General features: G+C 37.6%; 1 protein-coding gene and 1 pseudogene across 1 annotated transcript in view; both read right to left on the bottom strand.

The window, feature by feature from the left end:
- Positions 1-25,240, bottom strand: part of TENM2 (teneurin transmembrane protein 2) — a 3,844,234-nt gene that overhangs the window by 3,603,055 nt on the left and 215,939 nt on the right. The gene's annotated exons all lie outside the window — the stretch shown is intronic.
- LOC131755807 (pre-B-cell leukemia transcription factor 2 pseudogene) lies at positions 23,448-24,498 on the bottom strand (annotated as a pseudogene).

The raw sequence follows: 25,240 nt of genomic DNA, 5'->3' as shown, positions 1-25,240 counted from the left end.
ATATATATATATTTCTGATTTGCAAACAATAAAAAAGGTTTAAGAGAGAAACATTTGCTAAATGTTTCCATTAAATAATTAGCAAATAGAAAGTAAATATTTCTGTAATTTTTAAGTAATGGAACCATTGTTTCATTATAGCCATTTAAAAATCTTTGTAAAACTAGTGTATGCCCTCTAGCCCAAGATTCAGTAATGAAAAATTTGAATTATTGACTAGATTGCTACAAACTGGAAGAGATCTTTTGGTGTGAAAAAGTAAATTATCATTGGGGAAACTTTTAAAATCTAAAATTATCATAAGATATCTTAATACCAGAGAAGGTAAAGTATTCTGTATGGGAGATAGTAGAGCACAAAGGCTAGAAACATGGGCTCTGATGATCATCTGCCTTTAGACTTTGTACAGTTTATTCATCTACCCTTCCAGCTTCCTTATCTGTAAAACCATGGTAATAATAGAATCTAACTCATAGGACACTTCTGAAAACTGTACATTAGAAAAGTGCCAGATATATTGTAAATGACTAATAAATGCCAGCCATTGTTATTATCTTGATAATGTATCCTTCACATCTAAATTCGAACATTCCTAGTGCTAACATTACTTATCTTTGTTCAGTGATAATGACAATGATGAGTGGAAACAGCACATGCTCCAGCCTTCCAGTTTGTTATACGAATCAATAGATAAAACTCTCTTTGAATTTAACATCTTATTGTATAAATATTAACTGGGCAATTTAATTCACATTTCAATTTTTTTCTGTTTATTATGTGGTTGCCTAACACCCCACCCCTGCCACACACACACACACACACACACACACACAAGACCAAAAGACAAATAGCAAAAAAGAACAAAGATCTACAGAAGACTTGCATCCTGATATAAATAAACAAGAGTTATATCTATTTCTCTAGAATATTTGCTATTACAGTGTCTGAAATGTAAGTTCAGAAACTGGTGGATTATAAACCACTGTGATCATCACTCTTTTCAAATACCTACTGATTTTAGTTCTTGACTTTTAATTTTTCCATTACTTAAAGAGTTTTATATCTGACAAAATTAAAGTTTGACACGTTAGCATTAGAACATAACTTAGAATCATCTTTTATATGTTTAAAGTAACTACTTATTTGAACACAATAATAAAGTAATTGAGGAATAGCCACCTAAGAATCCTTTTGAGACAAAGTAAATAAAGGTTGGGGGCAACTAGTCACCATATTTTCTAAGTGTCTAACAGTGAGCCAGTTCTTGTAACAATAGAACTCATGAGTATTCAAGAGACTTCAAAATGTTGAGCCAAAAGCATGTGTTGTAGAATGGTCCTTTCATGCCTTTGATGTACAAAGCAAATCAGCCTGAAATCATCAGAGAATTGCCATGACAGGGGTTGGACAAATCTCAGTATGATCAAAGCATTCCAAGCCAATGACATTTGAAAGGAATTAAAGCTTTCTCCACTGAGATTTAGCCATCTTCTAAACAGAATAAATGTAAGAATGCTAAGATGGATGGATATGTTAAGTATAGCTAGCACTCCTCCAAACCATCAGGAAGGTGCTTCATTTATTAAAGCAGTGTGCACCATGCCTATCTGCATACTATGGAACTATTTGAGGAAAAGTTTTCATTGCTCTTTTTTGGTCTTCATAAAATAGTCCAAAATGAGAAATTACTCACTGAAAATATTATTTAATTTATTTGTCATATTGTAGATAAGGGATCATTAGGCAATTTTAAGAAGAGTTATTGAGAATTGATCTTTTATTTCTACTGATGCAAAAAGTCTGTTAACAAACTATTGCAACCGTAATAAGAACAGCTGTAATGAAATTTAATGCCTTAACATGTTTTAATGATTCACATGACAGTTATTACTTATCTGGGAGGGTAACCGAAGTGCTAAAATATATTGTTATCCCTGACATGAACAAAGGTTAAAAGGACGGATCATAAATTCAAAGCTTGCTTTTGCTTTGCAAAGCACATCTTCAAGTATTGTATTCTCTAATATTCTGAAACACTATTCATTGAGAGAAACTAATCATTGAAATATTCTTTGCATAGAACCATGTTGATTGTTTTAGAAATGTTAAACGAGGAGTATTATATAAAATGGCTCTGAGAACTACTTGATTTTACACATTCAAGACTAATTATGTAAGGTAATAAGCTTGTTCTAATTTAGTTTTATAGATGGTCGTCCACTGAAGGCAAGTAGATTTTGCATAAAGCCCACATAGAATAATTCCATTTTGATATATTTAGGTAGTTCTGTGCCTATTGGAATAGAGCTAAACAGTTACATGTATTTATACCATTCACCATGCTTATAGCATTTGTTAAACATATTGCTGAGAATTCACTGTGAAAAAGATTATGGGCATTCTAAAATAAACAATGTGTAGTCCACACCTCAAGAAGCTTGTATTAGGGTGGGGAAGATGGGCATATAATCAGTCCTATGGTATGGCATGGCAGAAGACCCTACAGAATTATGTGGCTTGAGTATATTCTTCTTTAGAAGTATGAGGCATAACAGGAGAAAAATAGTGATCGGTACCAAAAATATGTGAGACCTCCCATGTTCCGGGTACTTTTATTCTAAAACACCACAACAGATGAAAATACATGGACACCACATACAGACATGCAGACACACACACATACACACAGACACAGACACAGACACACACACACACACACACACACACACACACACACACACACAGACAAGGTTGACATTTTTAAAGCATGGTAAAGGCTTTGAAAACCATAGCACGTTGTGTAGAATGTAGGATGGCATCATGTTACTATCCCAGAACCAAGAGTCTGCCTTTTTTTATCTAAATCTTATCTTTGCCACTTTCTGTGGAAGCTTGGAAAATAAAAGACAACAGTACTGGGCTTCCCTGGTGGCGCAGTGGTTGAGAGTCCGCCTGCCGATGCAGGAGACACGGGTTCATGCCCTGGTCCGGGAAGATCCCACATGCCGCGGAGCAACTAAGCCCGTGAGCCATGGCCGCTGAGCCTGTGCGTCCGGAGCCTGTGCTCCGCAACGGGAGAGGCCACAACAGTGAGAGGCCCGCATACCGCAAAAAAAAAAAAAAAAAAAAAAAAGACAACAGTACTTAACTCATGGACTTATTGTGAGGATCTAATGAGATAATGTATACACAAATTGATAGATATTGTCTCCAGTGAACATTTGCCATTATCCTTAATATTCTTAATATTGCTACTATTATATTTTCAGGTCAATAAGTTTTCCTGTTACCTTTCTTTATTCATTTTAGATTTGGGCTTTGATAGACAATATTTTCTAAAGAAATATTAGCCTATTATGTCTGATGGGTCAAGTAAAGTGACAATGGAGCTTGAGCTGGTGACCAGATTTCTAGATAGAAATCCCTTCCTCTAAGTTTCAGTGTCCTCATGAATAAAGTAGAGGTAATCATATTGTATTAGCATCTCCACACTACTTACTCTTTTAATGATAGCCAATCATTTGGATGTTATATTTTTGTCCCTCTGCTAAACATACTTGGAAAACTCTGTCTCATGGGCAATAGGAATTTCTTGACTATTTGGCGAATCACATTCTTTGCTTCATCTGGAAAAGGATGAACTAACTAACCTGTCTTTAGAAGAGCACAGTATTACAAGATTTCGACCATCTTACTTCTGAGAGATTATTTTCACATTTATGTCACAATGAGGAGAGAAAAGCAAAATATTTTATATCACATTCTGAGTCATGAGAAATTTTTCATTTATGTTACTTGTAATGCATTTATTTTAAAATAGAGGAAAAGACCCCCCAGTGAGAGAAAACATGTGACATAGATGGCATTTTGTTAACTATCTTGAGCAGAAGGAAGGTGTGAAGTTGCTTTGTCCTAAGGAACCAATATCCAGGTCATGCCCTCAGAGCATAATATTAGAGGAACTTTCCTGTGAAGATCACATCTCAGAAGAAGGTAGAAGTGGTGGTGAACCAAAATCAGTAGCATTTGGGCTTTCAAAACATTTTTACTAACAGATATGGGATACTGGGGTGTGATGAATGATTTTCATCAATGTTTAGAAAATAAAAATAAGTTGTTAAAAATATATTGAGGAATATCTATCTTTTGAAAATCTATTTTACTCACTCACATACCTTACAGAAGCAACTCATTAATTAATTTAGTACTTATCAATGAGAAAGTCATTTTTCCTAACCTTCAATCAATAATGTTCACAAAAGAAAAATAGTATAGCTATTATGTATTAATATCAGATCTAATGACTCTGAAAATTTGTTAAAATATTGATATTCACAGAAAAAGAAATATTGGTTTTTATCTTTTAGTTGGCAGTTGAAACAATAGCTTCCTGGATTGCACATGAATCATAGCTACAGACTTGTAAAGGTATATGCATATACAGGTCTTCATTAAATAGGCTTATAATCTCCATCACCAATTTAGAAAATTATTACTATGGAGCCCAAAACTGCATAGTGCTATATTGTGCTAAATGCTTTTTTTTCAATCTCTAATTCTAGGCATATTCAGGAAGTGAAAATGTCAAAAAGGATATGTAGGAAATATTATTGCTTGAAGCAAATTCTCTGAAGTAGTATTAAAATAAATATCAGTTAAGGAATACATTCTTCTTTGCGATCGGCCAATTTAAATTCTTTCAAAGTCATTACTCATAATTTTGTGAGTCTGGAATAAACCACCCAATTATGATTATATAATAAACAGTATAAAAGGTACATCTGGCAATTGAGTAGATCATAATTTAGATGACTCACCAAGTATGTGATTAAAACTGTTGAGAAATGTTGATGGAAATTCTTCTAGACTAAACGTACACATCATGTCACCCTCTAGTTCAAGTAGGTTCATATCTATTTCCAAGAGATGAAGTTGATGTCCTTTAAATATTCACCTATTGGCATAAAATATTATTTCTTATCCAATTTGAAGTAGTAGCACTCCTTTCTGGTAGCTTTAGATTTTTACCTTTCAGCATCCATTCTTAATCTACTTCCCCTTTTGCTTTTAAATAGTTGTTCTTACTGCTGAATGCAGGTGTTTCACATCTTCACTTACTATGTATGCTTCTGCATAATATAAATTCATATAAAATGCTAAAAATAAACATCTATACTTCACATTCTTTGTAAATAAATGAACTATTTATGCTGCTTTAAGAACATATTTATTCTGAACTAATTTTATCAACTTTAGTATCCCTTATTTTTAAGTGTCTCAGTAATTTGAGTGTTACTTAAAAATCATTGCAACTCCTTACTATGCTGTAAAATTCTTAAGGCAGGACCCATAACTAATGCCGCATTGGCACAGTGCTCACAGACATTGTATATTCCATAACTGCTGCTGGCTAGGGTGCACGGCAAGGTAATGATATTACCTTACAACTGGGTTGTGTTCCAAAAGTATGTATGTGATTCACCTGTTTGCAGGAGGGTTCTAGCATTACTTAGCTTCTCAGAGCAACTCATCTTCATCAGACATTAAGTGCCTGATCCTGAATACTACTAATTATATTCTGGCTTATCACACTGTTCATATAAGGAAATGTGTTCCAAGGATTCATCTTGGAACACCTATAAACAACTTCTCCACTCTGCACAGGTATCATTTTGTTTAACCTTCATCACCATTTGGGTAAGAGGGAATCTGAATTTAGTGGTCTTTTTAATCCTGGGGTAGAGTATTTTAGAGGACTGCTGCTGAATTAAGTTAGGTGACAGGACATAGTGAGGCATGACTGGGAAAGGAACAAATCTCAAAGATCGGAAGCAAAAATTGACAAGGCAACTGTTCGAGTTTTAGGTACTAACCATATCAATCAAAATTTATAGTGTATAGAAAAGACACCTAAATATAACATAGAGATGAAAGACATTTGGTAAAATTTTATAATCTGCTTCTGTAACCTTACACATCTATTTTTTAAATATGCTTTAATATTTTCTTTTACATTTCTGTTATACTACCACATTGTATTAGCCTTTGTAGCTCTAGTTTTACTAATTTCACAAATCTTGATTTACATGATCCTTAGTTAAAACAGTATTTAGACTCATAGGAGAAACATCTGCAAATAATAAGTAAAAAACTATTTGTATAATTTTTAACATGACAAAATGTTAGAAATTAAATGCCGCACTTAGAAGCAATGAACAGAAAAAAAAAATCTTATGTAGAAAAAAGAGAGTAGGTGTGACAAACCCCTCTTATATGTGTCTGAAAGATTTTTTTTAATGTGCGTAAGCATTGAAAAATACCTGGGGGATACATAACACAGGACAAAGAACTACACTCTAGTTTCAGATATAATGGGGTTAGAATTCTGGTTCTTCTATTTCCTAGTTTTATGGCCTTTTGCAAGCAACTCTTAAACGTTCTGATGTTCAAATGTGAATATAAAATATACTTACCTCTTAGAATTTCATGAAGCAATGTGTGTAAAGAGGAAGCATCCTGCTTCACACATTCGTGTAATTTCAATAAATGTTAGCTTTGTTAACTATAATAGATATTTCATATTGGGGGAATGATTTACAAATATTTAGAACTGAACTGAAGTTCTTAATTTGCATTTAACCATTTAGGCTGATATTTGAAATATCTAACAAAAAGTCTAGTTCTTCCCCCTCCTCTTGGTCTCAGACAATCCTCTTTTATAGAATTTCTTTTTTTCTAGAGATTTACTACAATTGAAATGCTATTTTTCATTAATTTTCCAGAAACTAACTAAAGTCAATGTATAGGAAGAAACTTTAGTTAATTATTGACTGGCCACATTTCAAACGTGGTCCCAAATAGAAAGAATGTGCCTCTCATTGTCTGAAGTGTACATTTTCATATGTACAATACACTTACCACAGAGAAGTTAAAACAGACCAAGAAATAGCAATGGCACTGTGCCTCCAGCATTTTAATATTCACATCCCATGAAAATGAGCACTGGTGAATTAACAATGGAGTAGAAAATTTCTGGGCACCTGCCCCAGCCCTATTACAACTTTTAGGAAATTTCTACTCCTCCCCCTCACCTCGACACATTTGGACTTCGTGAGCTCATCTCCCTGACCAAAATCAATGAGTAGATACCTCCCCTATAGTAGACTAATCAAGTTTTCTTTAAATGTATTTTTTGAGTTGGGTCATTGGGGTTCAAGTCACTTTGTTGGTTTTAACAACAACAAAATTCCAGTTCTGAACAATTTTATGCAAGAAAAACAAAAATCAAAACAAAACAAAAAATCAGAGAAAGCCACTCTATGGGGGATGGGGGCAGGAACAGGCAGAGACAGAGTGAACCAGAGATTTGGAGTATGCCAAGATTACTAATGACTCTGGTTCTTGGTTCCAATCCTTTTCAGTCTAAACTACGCTTATATTTAGGTACAGTGAAATATTTCTGTATTTATAAAACAAATTAGTTTTTTTAACATTAACCTACTGGGCTGTGTCAAATCCATCCTTTGTCATAATTGCCATCATATTTTTATATAATTCTAGTGCTTTTACAATATTATATTTTGCCACTGAGAGATAAATGTACAACAAAAAAGAAAAGAATATGTAGGCTCAAGGGTTGCTCATAGAACCAATGTCTATGAAGCATGCCTTAAACAACTTTCTTAAACTTCACTTAAATGATAAAACTTTTGATAGGCTTCCTATTTCTAAGTCAGTTTTTAACTATGAGATCTTTAAAGCAATGTATATGGAGACATATAGCATATGACTTGAATTAATTAGGTAAGTTTCAGAATGAAACAGCTGCATGAGTCATAAAATATGTTAAATATTGGGAGAGTTCATAAATTTTACTTTCTAACAAACCATTTTATGGAATTATGTATAACTTTGTACAATTAAGAAATCTGCAGTTGAGTTGTTCTTCAAAAAACCAGACCATAGTTGCTTTCTAGACCTACATTTAAAAAATATGACAGCAACTTTTTTCATGACTTTTAATTTTATTTTTCAAGAAGTAACTTGAATCAAAACATTTCCTGAAGTGTGAAATCACCTTTGCTTTTATTTGTTGTTGTTAACCAATTATACTCATATAACAAGGACTCCTCTGTCTATCCCGTCACGTTGGGTATTGGCCCAGTGGTTCACATGTTCGTGCTGTGAACTTATATTTTGTCCTTTTTTAAAATCAGAGTACTCTATAATATAAACATAATTCTGTTTTGTTATTAGCCATGGGGGAAAAAATCAATAAATCCAGTGCAATGTGCACAAAATTAGAGTCTATCAACATGTACACACTATCTAATTTCATGGCTGGAATTGCTCTAGCATTATCCCATTTGGAAATGTCCTCATGGATGAATCTATTCCATAAATTAAGGCAATCTGAAGACAGGCTTGAGTAAGATTTCTTTGACCTTGTGATATTGGGCCTTAGATTTCTCTAATTTGAATGGGATGCATTTAAGAAAATAGTCATATTTTTCTAACTGTTTTAGTGTCTTTAATTTTATATTATGTAAATTACATATGGCTGCAGCTATTAGAGGAGACAATTTAAAAGCTGAGGGGCCCACTTACTTGAATCCTTAGCACTTAAAACATTTCTGCAAATAATAATACTGCCTTGCATATCCAAAAAGAATTTTGCTTTCCAACTATTTTCACACCTATCATTTGTTTATACTTTGTATATTCTTGAAAGAGAGATGGGTCCCAAGGGTACTACCTCTATCTCATTATAGAGAAGACTGATCTCCAGTGAGATTAAATGATATTTGAAGGTCCCACATCTAGAGCCCTATCTTTCAGTTCTCCAAATGAAAACCTCACCAGCTCCACAGAATCAATGTAAATTTAATATGGCATCCTTAGCCTGGCAAGTAGTGTTTGGTAGAACTGTTGAGTTTTTCTCCAAATATTTCATGGACCCATCCACTCCTCTCCATCTCTATTGTCACCTTGATTGATGTTCTCCATACTTCAGTGGGCGCAAAGTTGGTCTTCCTTCTTCCGTTCATGAGTTTTAAAAAATGAGCTTTGTAGGGCTTCCCTGGTGGCACAGTGGTTGAGAGTCCACCTGCCGATGCAGGGGACACGGGTTCGTGCCCCGGTCCGCGAAGATCCCACATGCCGCGGAGCGGCTGGGCCCGTGAGCCATGGCCGCTGAGCCTGTGCGTCCAGAGCCTGTGCTCCCCAACGGGAGAGGCCACAACAGTGAGAGGCCCGCGTCCCGCAAAAAAAAAGAGCTTTTTATATGTAAGTCACATGCCAAAACCCTCCTCAATAAAAGCTAAGTGACTTTCTCATGGTCACACAACTAGTCAAATGCATAGCCTGGAAAAAACCCATCTCTTCTGACTATTAGATACCTGAATGAAAATATAAACTTCTGAAAGGTATATATTATGATGCATCACTGCAGAAACTAGCAAAGTATCTTAAGCACAATAGGTTCATCATAAATACTTTGATTAAATACCATCATAAGACCTTGATTAAATCAAGGTCAAGACTGAGACTAGCATCTTATTAAATCATCAATACCTTGCCCTAGTGATATCGTGGTTATTATGAGATCAACAAATATTAAAATATCTACAGGCTACATTTTGAGTTGCTTTCCCAGGTGCAGTTTTAAACTTGCAATCACAGGGGCAGCTTCTTAATGCACTTTCTATTTATATTATTTCCTAGTATATTTAGGCAAACCTCTTTGAAGTGAAGTGAAAGCAGACTTCCGGCTTTTCATAGAAGTGAAAGCAGACTTTTAGCTTTCACCTTACTTAATTGATGTTCTAAGGCCGAAAAACCCCTTCAGCAATAAGGGTCCTCAGCTAGCTAAGCCACTGTGTCACAGAAGGCCCCCATGCTGATCTTCCTCCATACCAGCCAGCTTCTTCCAGGCAATTCAAGAAGACAGTGCTTAAAAGGACTTGCAAGTTTGACAAAAAAAAGTTGGAGAAATTGATTGGTATTTAGAGTTTAGTGGTCTCCTCTGGGTATTCCTGGATTTCTGTGACTGATTTTGATGAAGTGCTTTTATTTGTCTCTCTACCCAGAGACTGCAGATGAATTTGCAATAGAGCAGCATGCCTCCTGTTTAGCTTTGTCAGGTACCACTTAGACATGTTATAATTTATTTTCCAGGAAAAATATTTCTCATGAGGGCTTCTGGCTAACACAGTTATAAAGCAGCTGGCTACCGTTCAGCCGGTTGTCTGCTGGCAGCTGGGCTTCCCTATATAGGCTGAAAAGAAACCTAACTGGAGGGGAAAGTTGTGGAAGATGGGGGCCAGGACCAAACACCCTACTTATGTAGGCCTGAGTCTCCTCTTCCTGACTGCTCTGGGAGGTTAACAACTTTGCAAGCATCCTATTAAGTCTGGCAGGGAGTGCTGTTATTTCTTGTGTGTGTATGCGTGTCTGTCTGTCCGTCTGTATAGTGGAGTCGTATGTTAAACAGGTTTTGGCTTGTTTTTGTCATTATGCAGACTAGATATTGCCCTTGAAAATTCATTAACTCACCCAGCTAAATTTTTTCGAACATAGAACTTTCCAGATAGAGCTTCAGATAATTACTTTTAGAGCAACGTATTTTAAAAACCTTCAACGCTGAATTCACACACTTTGTGAGGAAATGTTCATATTATTAGAGGTATGGAGGAACTGAGATTAACTGATATTAATGTTCCTTGATATACCCTCACTCTGAGGCACATGCTGCCTCAGTAAAATAGCAAAATTCCCAAAGGATTTAACTTATTTTTTTCTTTTTGACTAGTACATAAACCATGTATCATCAAGTCTCAGACATTGTCAATTATAATACAATGTTTCTTATGTACCACTGAGAAGTTAAAAATTCTGCCACATAAATAATATCATAGTTTTTTATCATGTTGAATTTGTCACTTTTAATTGAAAGAACTCTTTTAGATTAATCTGCACTTAGATTTTTATCATAGCATTCTTATACACAAAAAGGAAAATTTAATGTAAACAATCGTTTTAAGAAATTCTTAAAACTTCTTCACCCTGTATCCAATTATTCTGAATCATTCTTCAACTCTGAGTTATCAACGGCTGAATTTTCTTACAGGGTATCATCCTGTGCCACCAAATTCACTGGTAATGAAATATTTTCTTAAAAGTACCCCCCACTCCCCACCAGTATTGCCTCCAGGATTTTTTTCCAAATTTGCTGACACCTATTATGTAAAATTTGATGCTTCTGTTTTCTTACTTGTACCTGAAGGTGTCAACAGAAAATTCTCAGACAACAACTAGGTCTTACATTATTTCTTCATTTTATCTTCAAATGGTTTATTCACTGAAACGTCAACAGTTGTCCAGTCATGCCTCCAGGAAAAACAAGCAAAGTCCATGAATGCACAGGCAATAAAAATTATATCCTGATTTTAAGATATCATTGATCATGATGGGGTTAAGGGTAGGCTGCCCCAAAATATGCCAAAGTGGCATATTGATTATTTTGAATTAAAGTTACTTAGGGAAGAGCCAGTGCAAGAAGGACACTCTGACCCTCCACTCTGTCACCCTGAAAGCAGGAAATAAATCTCCCAGGTACCATCCTTGTACTAGGAGGTAGAGAGACATCCTTACCACCAGATATAGGGAGTTCAGGGTCGAGAAGGCTGTGTAAATAAACTCTGCATATTTTGTTCACTAACTAGTACCCAAGCCTAAGATTCTTTGTCTTGTCAGTGCTCACAAATTTATTGTTTCTTTGTGTAACAGGTATATAAACAACCTGCTTTTGTTGCTTCTTGGGTCCTAAATCTGTGAGACCTCTGTACATATTAAATTACATTTTTTCCCTGTTAATCGATCTTGTATCAATTTAATTATTAGATCAGTCAAAAGAACCAAGAGGTTTAGGGGAAAAATTTCCCCCTGCCAACAATTATAGGGTATATCCATATTTTCAAGATGTTAAAATGTGGGAAATATGTATCTTAGATTTAAAAATATATATGTAGAGGAAGAATAGGTTGTGTGTATATGGCAATTCCACTATGAGATACAATGTAGAGAAATTTCAGAGGGAAGAAGCTTATAATAGTTTGGAGTTGATCATTGTCATCATCAGAATCACCCAAGGACCTAAAAATATGGGCAATCCAACCATCTAGGAAGTAAGGACAGGGCATCAACATTTTTAACAACCAGCCCTGGGATTCTGATGTAGTCAGATTAGGGGAACACTTCTGTGGAAAGCCTGGCGTTCACTGGCTGTGTCTTGGTGGCCATCACACATTTTACACAGAATGATCAGATAGCCAGGTTTTCCTGGGATGGTTCTGGTCTATGTCTCTTGTCCTACCATGATTGTTATCAGCATATACTTTTACTCTTAACAGTGTCCAATTTGGGGGTATTTTATAAGGTCATCTAATTTTATGTTAATGGGCAAAAGATGTATGATCACAACTAGAAGAAACTGTTTATGTGACCTTGCTGTGAAATGTAAACAGACTCTTTGTTTAAAGGCAGCTGAAATCTCACCGGTGAATTCACTATCAGGCCACTGGCTAAGAGTCCATGTTCTGAGAATTTGTCATCAAGAAAGAAAACAAAACAAAAACAAACAAACAAACAAAAGCCTCTTAAGATAAATAATCTTTGCTTTGAAGACTATAAGGCCCAAACAAATCAGGACCATCACTAACACAGCTAACTCTAGAATTACATTTGGGGAGTCTGTGGGATTTTTGACTGTGCACCTTTCACTGTTCTCATATTTATTGTTCAGAGGCTAAAATCACACCACCAGAAGTGACAGTCTCTTGTCAGATTGTGTCTGTCATTACACTGAGTCCACTTCGGGGAATTTTCTAGATGATGAGTTATCGCCTTTGGTATGGCATTCGTAATGAAATCTTCCAGCAGAGCCTCTTCCCTGATCTCAGTTTAACATTAAAATGGCACAAGAGCAAACTTTCACCTCAAAGACAGCATCAGTTCGTTCCATGGAAATGAAGGAACAATTTTTAGTAAGAGCACTATCTGTACAGAGAGGAAGTAAGTTCTTTCCAACTGAATCAAAAGAGCTAAAGAGATGTAAGTTTCAGAATATCTGTGGGTCAGTTCAGAAGAACTATTCTGGAGAATTACAGAATTTCTTTTCTTGTGAATTAGGTGATGAAACAGAGTTTGTGAACAAATTGTCATTTAATACTAGATATCATTTAAACTTTATTAGACAATTATTTTGGAAATACATGAAAGCAATTTCTGCTTAGATGAAGGTGATAACTGTTTTAACCATACAAATCATTTGGTAACCCACATGTTGTGCATTAGAGAATGAAATATTAAAAGTGCTTGATCTGTGTCTGCCTCCTTCGGCTGACATAGGACTAGTGGGTGAAAGTTATGAGTAAATAGATTTTAGATCCGTATGATGATGGAATTTCTAGTATTTATAACTTCTCAGAGTTGTTAGAATAATTTTCTTGTTTGGAGGTGAGGTCCCCATCTTGGGAGAAATTTGAGCTAGAACAAAATTCTTAAAAGTGTGACGTGTGTACATCAGCTGCGATGATCTGAATATTGTGTGCCCCCCAAAATTCATATGTTGAAATCCTAACCCCCAAAGATTATGGTATTAGGAGGTGGAGCATTAGGGAAGTACTTAGGTCATGAGAGCGGAATCGTCATGAATGCGATTAGTGTTTTTACAGAAAAGACCCCACAGAGATCCCTAGACCTTCCACCATGTAAATACACTGCATAATAGTGCTGGCTATGGACAAGGAAGAGGGCCTTCACCAGAGTGTGACCATGCTGGTGCCTTGATCTTGGACTTCCCAGCTTCCAGAACTTGTGAGAAATAGATATCTGTTGTTTATAAGCCACCCAGCCCATGGTATTTTGTTATACAACCTGATCAGACTAAGACACCACAAGATGTGCAAACATTTGCTGGTGAGTACAAAGAAAATATTAGAGAATATAATCCAAAAATATTTTAAAGGTTTTAGTAATATCAAATATGGGGAATGACTCTGGTCTTTCATCAGGTCTGCAGGGCAGACCATAGGGTTTGATGTACTGTGATGCTATCCTGAGGGAAGTGTAAAGCTCTACAGGAGACTGGTGGAAACACCCTCACTCTTGTTCATTTTCCTCATATTGAAACACAGATGTTTATGTGAGCCATGCTAAATGAATTTATGAACTATGTTCTAAAGTTCTGAACAAAGTAACTTGCCTAAAGTGATGGTATAGTTTTAAAAGATTACTGCACATAAACCACAAATTTAAGACAATATTAATAATCTAAGCCCAAGTAGGCAACAAAAACATGGGTAAGCCAACACTCGGTCTACTATTCATTAACAACACACTTTTCCTTAACCACAATACTAGGTTTAAAAAAATCATCAGGTCGGGCTTCCCTGGTGGCGCAGTGGTTGAGAATCCGCCTGCCGATGCAGGGGATACGGGTTCGTGCCCCGGTCCGGGAAGATCCCACATGCCGCGGAGCGGCTGGGCCCGTGAGCCATGGCCGCTGAGCCTGTGCGTCCGGAGCCTGTGCTCCGCAACGGGAGAGGCCACAACAGTGAGAGGCCCGCGTACCACAAAAAAAAAAAAAAAAAAAAAAAAAAAAAAAAAAATCATCAGGTCTAATGAGAAACTGGTGAAAATTTTGGAATTTTCTAGGGGTCATTGGAAATACAGATGAAATTTGCTTTAAGTGTTTATGTTGTCTTGAGATATGAGTATTAATGTTAAAATAAAGCCATCACAATTAGCAAGATATTTTTAAAGTAAGCATTCAGAGTCTCTTTTGAAGTCTTTTCCTGATGAAAGACAAAAATTCTCCCTTTGAGGAAACATTCGTTTTTCCTGACATAGTATAAATGACTGAGATATTTTGTGGCAAATGATTTGGCAACAAATTAAAATGCATTATTTTGTTTGCAAATAGTGTTGTCACATGCATTGAAAATATTGCTGAAACTATGAAGAAATATGTATCAGGACAAACTAAGTCATTTTTGTTATACAGCTGAATAAATAAAATACATTTTTCCAGCCTTTTTTTGGTTTACATATACATTGGCTAGATAGCATTTCACATATAAAAATAACAACTAAAGCAGCTAGAAAAGAAACAATGTATCCAAAAAGCATGTCCTCAACAGTAGTAAGTGAAGGGGAAAAAAGCTTTAAGTGGGGAAGAAAAATTTTAACTGCAAGGACAACCACTAATGGATCAGTGTATCGGACTGGAATTGAGAGAAAGACAGACAGAAAAAGAGAACTACTTTGGAGTAAAGCTGAAAAGCTATCACTACACTTGAAAATCCATTCAATGAGTCTTAGCAGGGAAGCTATTAAAGCAAATAAGTTGAAGCTAGAATAATAACAGGTGCTACAGACAGTTCAAGGAGGATAACAGTAACAAAGACATACTTTGAATGACAGAGAAGCTATGAGAATCTTTTGTATTAAGTGAGGTTCATTGGTCAGCTCACTGTAAAAATAAATAAATGAATAAATAAGTAAATCAAATACAGAGTGAAAAAAAGTATTCACCTTTTTTTTAAAAAAACAGCTATTAAAAGAGACAAGGACTTCCCTGGTGGTGTAGTGGTTGAGAATCTGCCTGCCAGTGCAGGGGACATGGGTTTGAGCCCTGGTCTGGGAAGTTCCCACATGCCGCAGAGCAACTGGGCCTGTGAGCCACAACTACCGAGCCTGCGCATCTGGAGCCTGTCCTCCACAACGAGAGGCCCATGCACCGTGATGAAGAGTGGCCCCCGCTTGCCACAACTAGAGAAAGCCCTCACACAGAAACGAAGACCCAACACAGCCAAAAATAAATAAATAAATAAATATATATATATATATTTTTTAAAAGAGACAAGCATTTAATATTTTTTTATGATGGCTGGCTGTCAAAACTATGCAACTTATAAAATAATTTTGAAAAATGACCACTTAATCTTTCCCTTTGAGTCACTTGCTGCTTTAACAGGGAGTGAGAAAATCACCATTATTTAAAAAACTTATACAAGGCAAAAGTATTTAGAAAACGAATGCTTGGAAGTGTTTTGATCATTTCATGATTTTGTTACCAAATCAACTTTCATATGTGCACACTAAAAATGGAAACAGAATTTTCTAATCTATGCTCAAGAAAAAGTTTCAGTGTATCTTGAACCCATGTGTTTAAAATACACTGAATTATAAGCCTTTCCAATTTGTTTGAGAAAAACTGATTTATATAAGCAAAGATAGAAATGTTACAGAGAAAAATTCAATAAAAATCATTCCATAATTAGTAGATGTGATTGAACAGTATGCATCATGATTGACTAATACAGTAAATACAACCAATCATGTACTTCTCCTTATACCTGTGTACTATTGAGAGTTACTATCTTTCAGTCACAAAAGTCATTACTATCACCTATAAAAATAAACTGAACTTAAAATCCAGATATTCGGTCACTGTAACATGGAGACTATATTCAGTTTTTCAAAAGATTTTTAAAAAATCAATCATGTTATACTCAGTAAGAAGGTATTAATATTTTTACTGTGATAAAATAGTTTTTACCCTTAATAAAAATATGTTTAAATATTTTTAAAAAATATTTTTCATCTTTTTTCTTATTCTTAAATATAATTTAGTTTATGTTTATTATTTTAGTTCAGTAGCCTATACAATTGACACATTAGGAAATATATCTGACTATTAAATGCAAATTTCCTTATTGTCTTAAAGGTTTTTAGGCTTAGACTCAAAAAAGCAGAAAAAAATAGATTCCAGATCAGATATCTATGCAAGATATGCTAAGAAATAAAGAAACCAGACTAGCAGCCATTGGCTCATTACTTAGGTGAAGAATGTATGAGGGGAAGGTAGGATATCCATCAAGCCGACTGTAGAGAATTCCTTTAAGGAGGGACATATTGGAAGACTCGGGCATCTTCTCTGCCTTCCTCCATGTCCTTCTCTAATCAAACAGAAGGACTTCAAGGAACCACACTCAGAGATTATGAGATTCCTCTAGAGTTTGAGGAATATAGGGGCTCAGGTCAGAAAAATTCTATAAGAGTGAGGCTGGCTAGAGAGACATGTGGTAGCAGAATGAAGATAGCATCCTCTTACAGGAATGAGTCACATTCCCACCCAGGTAGACAAGATGTTTTTTTCCCTCATGTCTTTGTTAGGGAGTCTTAAAATGGGCTCTACTCAAATGGGCTTCATGTAACTGTGAAGACTCTACTGGAAAGTAGGCACTGAGGGGAGGTCTAAGCAGACAGAGGAAGCACTGCCTTTATCAGCAAACTATACTTACAGAACCCTAGAGGTGGTAAGATCCAGGGAACCTGCAAAAGATTCCATAAGGTACAAGTATTCTTCATCCAGAGAACCCTGGTAAAACTTACAACTCTCTCATGTAACACTTTGTCTGCCCTAATTTCACTTTGCTCTTCTGCCCATCCCTGGAGGACTAAGAAGCAGCATAGTAGAGGAAGATGTGAAGAAGACTAAGTTGGGGGAAGAGTAGAGAAATTAAGGGTGACCCCAGTCCCTTTTCCCAATCTCACCATTAGCTCACCCAGCTCACTGCAGACTTTGAGTATAAGTTGGCCCAACCTGGTATAGAGGAAACTTAAGTTGGATGAGTATTAACACTATGAAACTATGATCTGGACTTTTTTTTCCACCAAGCGATGCTACTGGCTTAAGATGAGATGCCTATGAGGTAATAAAGCCATCTGGAGTCAGCCTCAGCCAGCAGAGGGCAGACAGCAGAAGCAAGAAGAACTACAATCCTGCAGCTTGTGTAACAAAAACCACATTCACAGAAAGATAGACAAGATGAAAAGGCAGAGCCCTATGTACCAGATGAAGGAACAAGATAAACCCCCAAAAAACCAACTAAATGAAATGGATATAGGCAATCTTCCAGAAAAAGAATTCAGAATAACAATAGTGAAGATGATCCAGGACCTCAGAAGAAGAATGGAGGCAAAGATCGAGAACATGCAAGAAATACTTAACAAAGATCTAGAAGAATTAAAGAACAAACAAACAGAGATGAAAAATACTATAACTGAAATGAAAAATGCACTAGAAGGAATCAATAGCAGAATAACTGAGGCAGAAGAATGGATAAGTGACCTGGAAGACAGAATGGTGGAATTCACTGCTGCTGAACAGAAAAAAGAAAAAAGAATGAAAAGAAATGAAGACAACCTAAGAGACCTCTGGGACAACATTAAACACAACAACATTTGCATTATAGGGGTCCCAGAAAGAGAAGAGTGAGAGAAAGGACCAGAGAAAATATTTGAAGAGATTATAGTCGAAAACTTCCCTAACATGGGAAAGGAAATAGCCACCCAAGTCCAGGAGTTGCCTAGAATCCCATAAAGGATAAACTGAAGGAGAAACATGCCAAGACACATAGTAATCAAATTGGCAAAAATTAAAGACAAAGAAAAATTATTGAAAGCAGCAAGGGAAAAATGACAAATAACATACAAGCTGTTAACCATAAGGTTAACAGCTTATTTCTCAGCAGAAACTCTACAAGTCAGGAGGGAGTGGCCTGATATACTTAAAGTGATGAAAGGGTAGAAACTACAACCAAGATTACTCTACCCAGCAAGGACCTCATTCAGATTCAATGGAGAAATCAAAAGCTTTACAGACGAGCAAAAGCTAAGAGAATGTAGCACCACTAAACCAGCTCTACAACAAATGCTAAAGGAACTTCTCTGAGTGGGAAACACAAGAGAAGAAAAGGATCTACAAAACCAAACCCAAAACAATTAAGAAAATGGTCATAGGAACAAACATATCGATAATTACCTTAAACGTGAATGGATTAAATGCTCCAACCAAAAGACACAGGCTTGCTGAATGGATACAAAAACAAGACCCATATATATGCTGTCTACAAGAGACCCACTTCAGACCTAGGAAAACATAGGGACTGAAAGTGAGGGGATGGAAAAAGATATTGGATGCAAATGGAAATCAAAAGAAAGCTGGAGTAGCAATACTCATATCAGATAAAATACACTTTAAAATAAAGAATGTTACAAGAGACAAGGAAGGACACTACATAATGATCAAGGGATCAATTCAAGAAGAAGATATAACAATTATAAATATATATGCACCCAACATAGGACCACATTAGTACATAAGGCAACTGCTAACAGTTCTAAAACAGTAACACAATAATAATGGGGGACTTAAAATAATAATAATAATAATAATAATAATGGGGGACTTTAACACCTCTCTTACACCAATGGACAGATCATCCAAAGAGAAAATTAATAAGGAAACACAAGCTTTAAATGACACAATAGACCAGATATATTTAATTGATATTTATAGGACATTCCATCCAAAAACAGCAGATTACACTTTCTTCTCAAGTGTGCACGGAACATTCTCCAGTATATATCACATCTTGGGTCACAAATCAAGCCTCAGTAAATTTAAGAAAATTGAAGTCATATCAAGCACCTTTTCTGACCACAACGCTATGAGATTAGAAATCAATTACAGGGAAAAAAACGTAAAAAACACAAACACATGGAGGCTAAAAAATACATTACTAAAAAAACTAAGAGAACACTGAAGAAATCAAAGAGGAAATCAAAAAATACCTAGAGACAAATGACAATGAAAACACAATGATCCAAAACCTATGGGGTGCAGCAAAAGCAGTTCTAAGAGGGAAGTTTATAGCTATACAAGCCTACCTCAAGAAACAAGAAAAATCTCAAATAAACAATCTAACCTTACACCTAAAGGAACTAAAGAAAGAAGAAGAAACAAAACCCCTAGTTAGCAGAAGGAAAGAAATCATAAAGATCAGAGCAGAAATAAATGAAATAGAAACAAAGAAAACAATAGCAAAGATCAATAAAACTAAAAGCTGCTTCTTTGAGAAGATGAACAAAATTGATAAACCATTAGCCAGGCTCATCAAGAAAAAGAGCAAGAGGACTCAAATCAATAAAATTAGAAGTGAAAAAGGAGAAGTTACAACAGACACCACAAAAATACAAAGCATTCTAAGAGACTACTACAACCAACACTATGCCAATAAAATGGAAAACCTGGAAGAAATGGACAAATTATTAGAAAGGTATAACCTTCCAAGACTGAACCAGGAAGAAATAGAAAATGTGAACAGACAAATCACAAGTAATGAAATTGAAACTGTGATTAAAAATCTTCCAACAAACAAAAGCCCAGGACCAGATGGCTTCACAGGCGATTTCTATCAAACATTTAGAGAAGAGCTAACACCCATCCTTCTCAAACTCCTGCAAAAAACTGCAGAGGAGGGAAAACTGCCAAACTCATTCTATGAGGCCACCATCACCCTGGTGACACCAAAACCAGACAAAAACACTACAAAAAAAGAAAATTACAGACCAATATCACTGATGAATATAGACGCAAAAATCCTCAGTAAAATACTAGCAAACAGAATCCAACAACACGTTAAAAGGATCATACACCATGATCAAGTGGGATTTATCTCAGAGATGCAAGGATTCTTCAATATAGGCAAATCAATCAATGTGACACACCATATTAACAAACTGAAGAATAAAAACAATATGATCATCTCAATACATGCAGAAAAAGCTTTTGACAAAATTCAACATCCATTTATGATAAAAACTCTCCAGAAAGTGGGCATAGAGGGAAACTAACTCAACATAATAAAGGCCACATACGAAAAACCCACAGCAAACATCGTTCTCAATGGTGAAAAACTGAAAGCATTTCAATGGTGAGAAACTGAAAGCATGTTCCTGTAAGATCAGGAACAAGACAAGGATGTCCACTCTCACCACTATTATTCAACATAGTTTCAGAAGTCCTAGCCACAGCAATCAGAGAAGAAAAAGAAATAAAAGGAATACAAATTGGAAAAGAAGTAAAACTGTCACTGTTTGCAGATGACATGATACTATACATAGAGTATCCGAAAGATGCCACCAGAAAACTACTAGAGCTAATCAATGAATTTGGTAAAGTTGCAGGATACAAAATTAATGAGCAGAAATCTCTTGCGTTCCTATACACTAATGATGAAAAGGCTCAAAGAGAAATTAAGGAGACACTCCCATTTACCAGTGCAACAAAAAGAATAAAATACCTAGGAATAAACCTACCTAGGGAGACAAAAGACCTGTATGCAGAAAACTATAAGACACTGATGAAGGAAATTAAAGATGATACCAACAGATGGAGAGATATACCATGTTCTTGGATTGGAAGAATCAATATTTTGAAAATGACTATACTACCCAAAGCAATCTACAGATTCAGTGCAATCCCTATCAAATTACCAATGGCATTTTTTACAGAACTAAAACAAAAAAATCTTAAAATTTATATGGAGACACAAAAGACCCCAAATAGCCAAAGCAGACTTGAGGGAAAAAGACGGAGCTGGAGGAATCAGGCTCCCTGACTTCAGACTATACTACAAAGTGACAGTAATCAAGACAATATGGTACTGGCCCAATAACATAAATACAGATCAATGGAACAGGATAGAAAGCCCAGAGATAAACCCATACACCTATGGTCAACTAATCTATGACAAAGGAGGTAAGGATATACAGTGGAGAAAAGACAGTCTCTTCAATAAGTGGTGCTGAGAAAACTGGACAGCTACGTGTAAAAGAATGAAATTAGAACACTCCCTAACATCATACACAAAAATAAAATCCAGTAAAATGGATTAGAGACCTAAATGTAAGACTGGGCACTGTAAAACTCTTAGAGGAAAACATAGGAAGTACAATCCTTGACGTAAGTCACAGAAAGATCATTTTGGATCCACATCCTAGAGTAATGGAAATAAAAACAAAAATAAACAAATGGGACCTAATGAAACTTAAAAGCTTTTGCACAGCAAAGGAAACCATAAACAATACGAAAAGACAACCCTCAGAATGGGCGAAAATATTTGCAAGTGAAGTAACTGACAAAAGATTAATCTCCAAAATTTACAAGCAGCTCATGCAGCTCAATATCAAGAAAACAAACACCCCAATCCAAAAATGGGCAGAAGATACAAATAGACATTTCTCCAAAGAAGACATACAGATGACCAAGAAGCACATGAAAAGCTGCTCAACATCACTAATTATTAGAGAAATGCAAATCAAAACTACAATGAGGTATCACCTCACACCAGTTAGAATGGGCATCATCAGAAAATCTACAAACAACAAATGCTGGAGAGGGTGTGGAGAAGAGGGAACCCTCTTGCACTGTTGGTGGGAATGTAAATTGATACAGCCACTATGGATAACAGTATGGAGGTTCCTTAAAAAACTAAAAATAGAATTACCATATGATCCAGCAATCCCACTACTGGGCATATACCCAGAGAAAACCATAATTCAAAAAGACACATGGACCCCAGTGTTCACTGCAGCACTATTTCCAATAGACAGGTCATGCAAGCAACCTAAATGTCCATCGACAGACGAATGGGTCAAGAAAATGTGGTACATATATACAATGGAATATTACTCAGCCATAAAAAAGGAACAAAATTGGGTCATTTGTAGAGACGTGGATGCATCTAGTGACTGTCATACAGAGTGAAGTAAGTCAGAAAGAGAAAAACAAGTATCGTATATTAATGCATACATGTGGAACCTAGAAAATGGTACAGATGAACCAGTTTGCAGAGCAGAAATTGAGACACAGAAGCAGAGAAAAAACATATGGACACCAAGGGGGGAAATTGGCAGGGGGGGTGGGGGAGTGCTGAATTGGGAGATTGGGATTGATATGTATACACTGATGAGTATAAAATGGATGACTAATAAGAAAAAAAAAGCCATCTGAAGGGACAGGGGGTGGGGAGGCACAGGGGGCGTGCCCTCCAGAAGTCATGTCCCCATTTTAGGCATCTCTGATTGGGCAGGGCTGCCCTCTCCACAGATCCCAGAGCAGATAAGTGGGTCGGGGGAGGGAGAGTAGGGGATCCCAGAGAGAGAGAGAGAGAGAGAGAAACAGAATAGTTGTATGTGTGTGTATGAGAGAGAGAGAAGCAGAGGAAAGGAAAGATCTAAAAAATAGGATTTGGGGTGTGTGTATTTCTGTGTGAGAGAGAAAGCTGAAGAAAAAAAAAAGAATGAAGAAGGGAAAAACTGGGGAGACTGGCCCCACTCACCCTTAGGGGCCCCATCTTCCCTGCCATGTCATCAGTACCCCCAGCACTGAGAGAGTCTGGCAAGGGAGGGGATGGCCCCGCTTGCCCTTCTCTATCTTGTGTTTCTCCTGTGTCTGGGTTTTGTCCTCTGGATGCCTGCGTCCTCTTCAAGAGGTGCCTTGTGAGCCCCTACCCCTGTGGCTCTGAGAGGCGAGATCATTTGGAAGTCTCAGAATGAACGCTCCCTGGTCCCTCTGTTGGGGATGTCACTGAGGACGGGGTCACAGCCTCCTGCCACCCAGCGTTTGCCGTCATGTCCCAAGGGCTATCCATCTGGCCTCCCCCAAGGTTATCCCTGTAGCCCCATGGCCCCGTCGAGTGTCGGAGTGATTCCACCTGAGAGGCGGAGTAGGAATCTCGGCTGAGCCCGGGCATCCCCAGAAACACGTCACAGGATCCTGAGAGATCGAAAGAGCCACCAGAGCCTGGAGAGGAAAGGGGTGTCGGGGAGCTGGTGCGCCTGTGGCCTCCCTGATTGGCTGACACAGCGGTCTTGATGGCCCAGATGTTTGCCTCCTCTTGGAACTTTCCAGTATTTTTCTTATAGCGAAACCGCTTGTTGCCAAACCAGTTGGGGACCTGGGAGGCAGTGATTCCGCACTTCTTGGCGAGCTCCTCCTTAGTCTAGTCACTAGGATATGGGTTACTCAGGTGGGAGTAGAAATACTCATTCGGGACCTCAGTGGCCTGTTTGCTGAAGTTACGGCCTTTTCGTCTGGCATCCAGGAACCGGAATGCAGGATCATGGCCGCCTCGCAGGGGCTCCGCTTGAGTTGCCTCTGGATGGCGCTGAACTTCCGGTGGATGACGCTCACCGTGCGCTCCGCCTCCTTGGGTGCTACGAACCGCGTGCGGCTTTGCTCCCTCAGTAGTTTCAGGTCATGGCTATGAACCTGCTTCGTGCATTCTCATACTTCTCCAACTCCGAGTGGTAAATGTGGCGGACCTGGGCCAGTTTGCTGCGATAGTCCAAGTGTTCGATGGGGTTGTTAGGGGACACACCTCGCCCGGAGGCTGCAGTGGTGGCAGCTGAGCCACCCCCTTTCTCGGGGCTGGCCACACCCTCTGCCAGAAGCATGTTGTCCAAGTGCATCAGCTGTAGGTCCACAGGCTCTTCCTCTTGGGAGCTTCGAATGCTGAGAGCGGTTTCCTCCTTGATTTCACGAAGGACGCTAAAGAGAGCAGGCTTCATTTGGTGGCAGTTTTCTTGGCCTGGGCCTCGCTCGTCCAGGCTCTGGTCGGTGATGGTCCCTACCTGCTGCAGAATGTCCCCAATGTCTTGCTTCCCTCGGCCTCCCACGACCTCCCCACACCCCACTACCCCCACCGGGGTCTCCGCCGCCCAGAGGTTCGCCAGGGCCCCCAGGCTCCCCATCTACCAATCCAAGCCCCCCCACCCTAGACCCCGCCTGGTTACTTCCCTCCCAAACTCGCTGGGTGTGCTGCTCCCTCCGTCCCAATCCCCGCCCATCTCCCCCAATCCCGGCTCTCCCCGGGGTTCACCCTGGCCCTGAAGGGAGATCTGGGGTAGTGCCTGGGCCCCCCACAGGAGATCCCGGCCCCAGGCAGCGGAGAAAATGGAGCCAGAGAGAGAGAGGACACCCAAGCGCGGCTGTGTGTGGACTGGGCATTTTTAATGAGGACGTTTGTTGAAACCTTGGAAATTACTGGAAAAGCTTTGAGGACCAACCTGAAATTTCAGGTCAGAGAATATAGCGGGAAAGAAGAATAAAGCTGCTTTCTTTGTACCCTATCAAATCCACCTCATTTTCTTATACTTGTTCTTTTTTATTTTTAGCATTAATTTCTATATAAAATCCAAGAAGTCTCATTTTATTCATACAAAGTATATATCCTTTAAGATAGGTTTTATCACTCACTCCAAACCCATCACCAATAATACACCCAAAACAGATGACAGGGAAGATGTTCTCTACCTCAATTTCAGA

This window comes from Kogia breviceps, chromosome 4 (assembly GCF_026419965.1).
Source record: "Kogia breviceps isolate mKogBre1 chromosome 4, mKogBre1 haplotype 1, whole genome shotgun sequence".
Taxonomy (NCBI): Eukaryota; Metazoa; Chordata; class Mammalia; order Artiodactyla; family Physeteridae; genus Kogia; species Kogia breviceps.
This window is presented reverse-complemented; position numbering and strand designations above follow the sequence as displayed.